Below are 9,293 nucleotides of genomic sequence, written 5' to 3' on the forward strand. Positions count from 1 at the left end.
ATTGTGATCGCCTCCACTTAGATTATACATTACCTGTTTAAAACAAAAACTGCTAAGTCTGCTAGGCTTAAATAAATTGCTACATAGTTTACACATTCTGCACATTTTATATGTTGAGAGTTTATATATTATGCATAATTATACATTAACCATTGCAAAGTTCCGGATAGTAAACAAAGCAACAAACAAGAGCAGCGTATAAATAACAAATTTGCTCGTGCGTGCTAACCAGCGAGCACTTTTGAAGAGCTTGACGTGAAACCTTGTGAAGGTAAGAAATCGGATAAAGTTCTGGGTATGAAAAAAGAGCTAACTCCATAAGAACTAAACACTGGGTGCCGCCACGTCCTAAGATCTGTTGAGGAACCACAAAATCACGTTAGACTATTGTGTCTTACAGTCTTTACTGACATCGTGATCGGGCCCATAGATGCTATTCCAAAAGTTCGTGTAGTACGAAATTCAACGTTTACAGAACACTGCCACAGGAAATAATGGCTAATAATGCATTTTTTGGTCACTTCAACAATGTTTTGCTTTTCGCCGCTTACTGCTTGTCACCGAATTATCATTGTTATGAAGTTATAGTTTGGCGCAGGACGTATTTACTGTTTCCGAAAAATTATTTAATGTTGTCGAAAACAGATAAACAGTATTCGTTAATGAGATTGCGCGCTCCACGCGGAAGCTGTTGCACATTCCTTATTGTAAAGCACGAGCGATTGCTCTACAATGTACCTTCTCACGAGGGTAACCTTTCTAATCATGGCCGACACGCAGAGAGCTCGTGCACCACTTAACTACTAGGCCGTCCTCTCGCATACTTATGATGGCTGTATAGTGGGCTGCCTTCTTCGCGTCACTTCTTCACCATGAAAAGCGACCGTCTCGGTCTGATGGTGCATATGGTAAACTGTGGCGGGAAACCGCTATGTGTCAAACATGGTCACCAAGAGAAAAAAATAACTACAACCCTGCAGAAAATGGTGAGTGGGTCGAATGTTGCGTTGGACTCGCGAGCACAGCATGGCTTAATCCCCACTTCATGGAAAACTTCGGCGCATAGACGCCATCGGTTCAACCGAGGATCAGCAATTTGAAGCATGACCTCCCAATTCACATCACTAAGGCGGCACAGAACCTTGTACAGGTCAAAGTATCGTCGGAATAACTTTTCCAAGAATCCGCGTCGGCGGGTGGGTGTCCACACGTACACACAGTCGCCAAACTCGTCTTAGGCGGTCAATTGGCACAAGTTATGATGTGGTGCGAATGCGGTTCTGAGCAAGCTGGGAACCGTGTTCAGCTTCCTGGAGAAATTCATCAGTGCTGTCAGTTCTCGTGGTGCCATTATCCACCGGGAGCATCACATCTAACGGTGTCGTGACGCGACGTCCATAGACGAGTTCGAATGGTTTGAGTTTGCTGGTCTTCAGCGCAGCACAACTAACTTAATTGTGGCAAAATTGGGTTGAAATGAAGGTACTTAGAGCGCATGTCGGCCGACATTCTGTTCAAGCGCTCGGTTAATTTGTTGGTTGGGGAGTGATAGGCTTTGGCCTTCGGATGGTTGCTGGGCATTATGGTCACGGTTTTCTGTATCAGAAATGAGGAGTGCGCCATGCGCGATCGGCAATGAGGACAGCGGATGCACAATGCCGCACTAAAGTTTCGGGGAGGGGGGGGGGGGGGGAGAACGTGGGCTACATGCGTAGTGGTTACCCGGGGTACAGCTTTGGTCTTCGCGTACCGTGATAGGTAGTCCGTGGCGACGTCATCTTTCTATTTGACAAAGTTTTCACGTAAGTAATCAGTGGAGGTCCATTGCCACGATACTTGTTCGAACGGTGCTGCAGGAGGGTCCCAAGATAACGGAGACCGGCAGATTTGACATGTGGAGCGTTACGACGCTGACTTTCACGGCAGCTCTCGTCACACAGCGCTGCAAAGGCAGAAGTAGTCATGGCTAGCAGTGCTTCCGGCGTATCCTCGCTAAATTCCTCGTAAATCACACGTGACAAGGTGCGGACGGACTTGACATCAGTTCAGATTCGATGGTCGACGACCGTGCTCGCCGATATCTTTTTTTATTAGAGCGTTGCTTGCTTTTCTGGGCACTATTTGGCCCATTAAAGAGTAAGATCCCTAACTCATGGTCGTAAAAAATTTCTCACTCTTCACTATCACTGCAAAGTGACACTATATGTTAAGTGTTAACGGCTTAAACATGCGTCGCGTTTCTACCGCGGCGCTAACTATTCCCGATCTCTTTGATCGCACCTAACAGGTGCGCGTCTTACTTATTTATTTATTTGTTTATTTATTTATTTATTTATTTATTTATTTATTTATTTATTTATTGTATTTATTTATTCATTTATTTATTATGAAATCGGAATGTCACAATAAGGACTTTATGTGCTTCGAAACATGCACGTGCATGCATGCTAGGCCAAGCGTGCTTTAGGTTGCCTGCAGCATACTAGCCATTTGCGTTTCAGGCTAAACTTAAATTGTGATTGCGAGAGTCCCTGCTTTGAATAAGAGCAAGAGCAATGAAAAAAAAAGTAAGCTCATATTTATTTCATACTCGGTAGTTCGTGAACCAATGCACTCATGCAATCAATTCCGGACGTGATCTCTGCGTGGCACGTTCAAACAGGAAATATTAGCCGATGCTAAGTTATTTTTGGTATTTATTTTTATTTTCGTCTACTGCACAGCGTGGTCAAGGTAGGAAATTTGTCTAGAATGCACCAACAATCAATAAAGAAAGGTATGTAAATTATTTTTATGCAAGTTGTTATGATTAACAAAAACAACTAGTCTGGGTACTTCCCCCACGCACAATGTCGACCATCTGCTGCCTGTTATGCCTCAAGAAGGGCAAATTGATTCGGCAAGAGAATCAGGGGGGGGGGGGGGGTGTGACTGTACAGACATATTTGCTTCTACTTTTGCAAGAGATGACCAATGCAGGGTTCCACGAAAATGGTCTAATCCATCATTTCTGCGCCAGTGCTTTTCCTCTACCGATCGTACACGAATATTGTATGGACGAGAAGCTGAAGCTGGTACTTCAAACTACTTCCATGATTGAAGCGGGATTGTGGTGGTTGAATTACATTTTCTTTCTTTTTGAAGTTCGCATTGGATATTCCTTTTATAGATCACATGCAGAACAGAAGTGGGCGGCAGTCTTCATAGAGTTCATACTTCGGAGACATACGGCTGGTATACAGTGATCAAACTTCTTCCGCTGAAAAAAGTCTGGAATAAAAAATAATCGGATAGATTTACTGCAAGAAGAAGTGCGAGTGGGGGGAGTTGAAGGATAAGAGGGGTGAAGAGGGGGTAGTTAGTTTCATCGCACTTAGATGGCCAGCAATATATGTACACAGAGTGATCATTGCCGTCCCATGGTTAATGTTCAGTTATTTCAAGTGCAAATGCTGTGTTAGGCTTCATCCACGTTTTCGTCGCAGCTGCTTTTGACATTAGGATTGAATCGGGCCAGAGGTGTAGTCGAATTAAGATGAAGGTATTTAATAAAACGAAACAAGAAACAGTGGGCAGAGTAAATAGAATTATATTGACAAAGGTGACTGAAGTCAAATGAAGGTAAAATTAATATTTGAACCAAACACGGCAATTTATTTTCTTGCGTGACGTTCGCTTTGCCTTCCCACTCGGCAGGAGAATAATTTCCACACTCATTGCCGTAAAATGAAAAACGAAAGCGCAATGATCCTTTCAACCTGATCGCCTACTCCACAAAACTCTGGCAAAAACAAAAATACTTTAGATATGTTCCAAAATACGGGCAACTTATACATCCCGAACGGTTGCTTGCTGCAGGCTAGTAGCTTAGTTTTCTCACGCTGTTACATAAGTTGCAAAGGAATACATCACAGACAGCCAAGCTGTTTAGAGCACGTCTCATTACCTAGGTAGATAAACTGCCACAGCCATAAATGCTTCCATGGTTTAACAAGTATATTCAACATATCAGGTGCAATTGTTTCGGTACGTCGGAGACGACCGTGTCCGGGAGTACACTCTTACCGACGGCCTGTACACGCTGGCGCTGTGGGCTCCGATGCAGGTTAGGTTGCCAGGTTTTCTTTGGGCGACGTTCGATAACGGCCATGCCACCTTTCGCCGCCAGCCATCGGCGGCCAATGCCACAGCGCACAAACACGTACCGCTGTGGAACTCTACTTAAAAGGGCACTAGAAAGAAAAAGATGTGGTTGATACCTCTTACATAGTAATCGGTAGAACACGAAATTGAAACGTGTCTTCACAGAAGGTGTTGCATATTTGCTTCGTGAACTCACGGTTCGCTGCAGCGAAAGGCGTACGATTTGCGTGTCGGCAACCATGTTGTAGGTTTGCTTGGCGCGCGGCGTCCGGCTGCCGAGTCGCTTCGGCAAAGGTGCGAGCATTTCAGTCCGGCTCCAAAGTGTCTTGGCAGCTAGTTGAGTTGCGATTCGCTCAGCATCAAAAATGCGAGTGGCAAAGCTTGCAGCGTGCGCCGCGAATGTGGAAAAAGTGTTCTGCTTCACAAAGGCGCATCTCTCGCCGGAACAAAGCGAAATTCACCATCTACGTTGTTGCCTTTCTGCGCCGCTTGGCATAGCAGTTTTCACATTTGTTGCCATTGCAGGCAAAGCAGTAGGCGGTGTGTAAGCAGAGAGAGAAGTGCTTCTTTGGGCGAAGGAGGAAAGGCTAGCACTATCTTCTGCAACCCATGCGGGAGCACGGCTCAGAGCCAGCATGGTGGGGGAGATGGGATTAAAAGAGAGAGAGAGTAGGAGGGAGAAGAGTAGAGGGTCGTCCCAGCAGCATCAGAGGGCCGTGGGTTCGACCGGAGGAGTAGGCTGGAGGTAGACAGTAATGGAGGTGGCCAAGCAGAAGCGAAGTAGTGGCGGATCAGGAAGCCCGAGGTGGTGGGATGGCCGTTAGGCTATCCGTCTTTGTAGAAATTTCCTATAGTCTCGCCGAGAGCCCCGACGAGTCGAGGTACTCGACGACACTTACGACATTACGACAAGGGTAGAGGATATCTTCCTGTCGTGAACATGGGAGCCCCAGGTGGTGGAACTCCTGCAGAAGTCGGCCGCAGTGCTGCAGGTGAGCACGGCAGGCCAACAGGAGGTGCTCCAGGGTCTCTCTGGTTCACCACAGGAGGCAAAGGCTGGCGAGGTGGCTTTCCCAAGGTGGTGCTGGCGGGCTGCCGCCCAGTAGCAGCCAACTCGCAGTCGGAGCAGCAACGAGGCATCCCTTCGTGGGAGGCCGTGCTGTGGAAGAGGCCATGGTGGCCGGCCCACGGATGGCGTTGATGGTGGCGGCAGGCGTTGATGTGTTTCGAACTCCTTCTTGGTTTTGTGCAAAACAGTGCGTTTGCCCAGTACAAATACCATACTGATCATCCCATGGTGAGTTTTATGACTTCGTATATCGGATGTACCAGTCTCAACGATATCTTTTTTGTAGGACTATCAACCGTGGTTGCTTAGTGATTGCGGAGTAGCGCTCCTAAGCACGAGGTCGTGGGATCAAAGCATGGCTGAAGTGGCTGCATTTCGGAGAGGGTGAACTGTAAAACCGCCCGTGTACCATGCTTTGGGTGCACGTTAAAAAACCCGAGCTGGTTAAAACTATTCCGGACTCCCCTAATACGGCGTGCCTTTTAATCATGTGATTTTGGCCCGTTTAAACCACTTAATTTAGTTTTATGTTAAGGGGCACCCCGTAATCCGAAATGCGTCTTGACGACATGCTTAAGTTGATCTAAATTACACCTGCTGTGTACCTGCCCATGACGCTCATCGCGTTTTTTCTGCACGTTCACGATAGGCGTCATTCAGGTCCATTCAAGCATGAGCTTCAAACTAAAATGAATTTCTTAATACGGGGGCTGTCGACAATTTCTGGCTGTAAGCTGGGCACAGAAATCTGCTGTACATGCTGTTTCACGTATTTATTTCCAGCACAATCAATGCAGGTAATCAGAAAGAAAATCTGATAAATATTAATATGCACTTTGTAATAGTCCTATCACTTGGAGACTCGGTGTAAAGTGCTAGAAAATTCAAAGGCGGACTGCAATGAACAGTAATGAACTCCGTTCACGCAAAGTTACATGGAAGTGAGAAGTGTAACCGCCTTGTAGTCAGCTGTTAAGCACTAGTGGTCATAAGTGTAAGTTTTGGAGAATTAATTAGGCCGCTGCTACGTTGGCAAGTGGACTAGGAAACGAAAGAACGCGTAGGAGTGGTTTCAAAACTATTCTAACATTTTTTGAGCGTCGTACATAGCAAAATAAATGCATCCATTCATTGGGCACTGGTTCATGGAATTCGAATATAATTTTCTCACTCCCTGCACAGTTATAAACGTAAATAAATTGGCGGGCAACTGATAGAAGTAAGAAGGAATGCGAATGAGGGGCTTTTGATACAGGGAGCAATACGCGGTGATCGATTTAAAAGGTCTAATCTGCTACCTCTCTATCTAGGTCCATATTTGCTAATGCTGCATGTTTAGCTGGACGCTGAATGTAATCCTGTTCCTCCTGTGGTAGGACGTGCAATTTCGCTGAAAGCACGTGTCTAGGAAACTCCGTCTGCAAAGCTCCTATGCTTGGCGCTGATCAATGACAGGCGGTAATTTAAGTTGACAGATGCGCTTTACCGCAATTAGGCCCGCAAAACTGAGCTTCGTCTGTGCAGCTCACACGCAGCTGATTAATGAGAGGTTCAGGCGCCCGCACCCCAACCACATTGTCGCAGAATACGCGACGTCCACGCGCTTTAGCGCTCTCCGCCATAGATTAGTTCCGTTCAAAGGGGAGCTAAATGTCGTACTCGCACTTGCAGGCAAACAGCATGATAAATCCTTGAGTAATGGGAAACACAATAATTTGATCGTTTCTTTTTTTTTTCTTCGCTAGTTGCAAGACGTCGCAGAACTATATCTTCCTTGAAAACGTCATTGGAAAGTCACAAGCATGGCAGTACATTTATCTATGAAATTTTATTTAATTGGGAGACATTGAGGTTCCTGCGCGGTTAGGGTGGCTTCAGTTTTGGCTATTTTCACCAGATCTTTCAAGTAAGGAATGAAACTCGTGAAGAGCGGAGTCAGACTCGGAAGGTGTGCAGGAAGGTCTTTGATGTTCTAGTGTTTTTCCCGCTGATGTTCTCTCGAGCCCAACAGAAAAGTAAATGGAGGTTTGTTATGTTCAGTGACAGCTGCCGACACAGGGAGGTCGCGTATCTTTAGTAGTAACAAGAGAATACTTAAAAGTAGATACAATTATGTGCATGTCTTTAGTATTTGTTTAGTACCTGACACACCCCAGAAAATACTGAACACACCAAAACCCTGCTTTTTCAATGGCACTCGATATTTTTGTTGGAAACATGAAAACCTTGAAGCAGGAGAAATAATTTTGTGCTTTTTGAATGTTGCAATTTTCGAGATGTTGGCGCCTAGTGACATTTCACGCCCCTTGATCAGAAGAAACAGCACATTGAGAAGCGTTGAACGCACTTGAGCGTTTCTCAAATAAAAAGCTGAATGTAATAAACCTGTACTGGATGCTGTACCGGGTACAATAATGTAAACAGAACCCACTTACATTATTTGTATTTATGTGCATTTGATTATTTTTTTATAGAATTGTAGTCTAATATCTGTATCATGCTCATTGTTGGCGCTTTGGGTGGGAAATCCCAATTTTGACATTTCTATTTGTGTGTCATTGCTGTACTTGTCCATTTGCACGGCTGTTAATATTGGACCGCATGGTGGCCTTGTGTAATGTTTGGAAAGACAAAAGTGAACTCCTTTTTTTAAATGTAGGCCCTGCATGCAAAGGAAGGAAAATAGACAATTTGAGGCAGCAATTGCCGGTGTGTTTTTGTTTTGCACTGCTTTCTATCTTACGGTATTACAGATTCAGGACTAAACGGAATAAAGATACAAAAATAAATAGATAAGCCTTGGTTAACTGAGAAAAAAAAATAAAAGACAGTGCGGCCACCCTAACGTTCGTCTGGTTTGTTACCCTATACGCAGGGGAAAGGTATTAGGCCATGGCAAGAGGAAAAAGAAGGGGAAGGACCACTGGGGATGCCGCTTTATCCTGACGTGCGCGTTGACACTGCAGTTGGTCCCCGACACCTGCGAAGGTGAGCTTCAGGTATTGATTCACGGCACATTTCTGCACACCATGGAGAACACATGCAAGGGCCATGAATATATAACTTAACAGTTGGCTGAAGTCGTGGCACGTCGAAGAATTAACAGGACATAAGGGTAGCCTGTGCACTGTGCAGGTTAAAATCACAACTACTGGGTTCACCATATGTTATAAGAGTTGATGGATCCGTAGCCAAAAAGTGTAATGGAAATTGGTAGGTTAGGTTGTCTGCCGATGCTGGAAAATTTACCAACGTAAGGCTGAAATACGAGACATCATGCCTCTAGCATTCGAATGTGACGTCGCTTAAATTCTCACTTCTGTCCGAATCGCTAACGGACGAGCCACGACGTTTACTGAAGGCATTAAATCATAAATGCAGGGCGTTCAATACTTCTAATTCGCTTCGAGCTGACGCTCTCTGCAGCTTAGTAAATATCACGCATCAGTCAGTGACTGCAGTGTGACCACGGCGTGATTGTGTTGCTCTGGAAAACGTAGGGACAGCTGCGCTAGTTTATGTGGTAGCATGCTAAAATGTCTTGGTGTTTCCTGTAATCTTCTTTGTCTTTGGAGCTATTTCATCATTTTACTCTGGCTGTATTTAGAAGCAGATTTGCAGTCAGGTGCTATCATTGTGACTGGCCATAAAGTTGCTGTGATGAGTTGGTCTATTCGCTTTATCCAGGAACCAAGGATCTTGTGTCACACTTTTTATCGAGTGCGCTGGGGAAGGAACCCATTTGTGAAAGGCTTTTTTTCTAACTCAACTGCTGTACGTTCATGAAGCGTCCAAATACCCTCCACATATCTCTTCGAGAATTCACGAAAGACACCACAACCAAAATGGCATCTCATTGGGAGTATTTGCTTTCGACAAGGGTTATATTCACATCTGTTATTTTATAGTGACACCGTCTGCTAAGCTACGGCATCATACGTTGCGATGTTGATAATATTATGCAACGTAAGAATGTTTAGCTAAGGATGCCTGGTTGCATCCGAAGTCTGTTCGTAGTTTTCGACTTTTGTGTCTCCCTGCTAAGGATGACACGGATTTATAGTTGGCACAAATTATGCAC

The 9,293-nt window shown here is 45.0% G+C and overlaps 1 long non-coding RNA gene across 1 annotated transcript in view; it reads left to right on the forward strand.

The window, feature by feature from the left end:
- The window catches only part of LOC135902215 (uncharacterized), a 170,106-nt gene extending 161,913 nt beyond the window's left edge, over window positions 1-8,193 (forward strand). Inside the window, exon 3 of the long non-coding RNA XR_010564446.1 lies at window positions 8,088-8,193. This is a non-coding gene — a long non-coding RNA (uncharacterized lncRNA). The remainder of the gene's footprint in view (window positions 1-8,087) is intronic.
- The last annotated feature ends 1,100 nt before the right edge of the window (window positions 8,194-9,293 follow it).

The sequence above is a fragment of the Dermacentor albipictus genome, chromosome 4, assembly GCF_038994185.2.
Source record: "Dermacentor albipictus isolate Rhodes 1998 colony chromosome 4, USDA_Dalb.pri_finalv2, whole genome shotgun sequence".
Lineage (NCBI taxonomy): Eukaryota > Metazoa > Arthropoda > Arachnida > Ixodida > Ixodidae > Dermacentor > Dermacentor albipictus.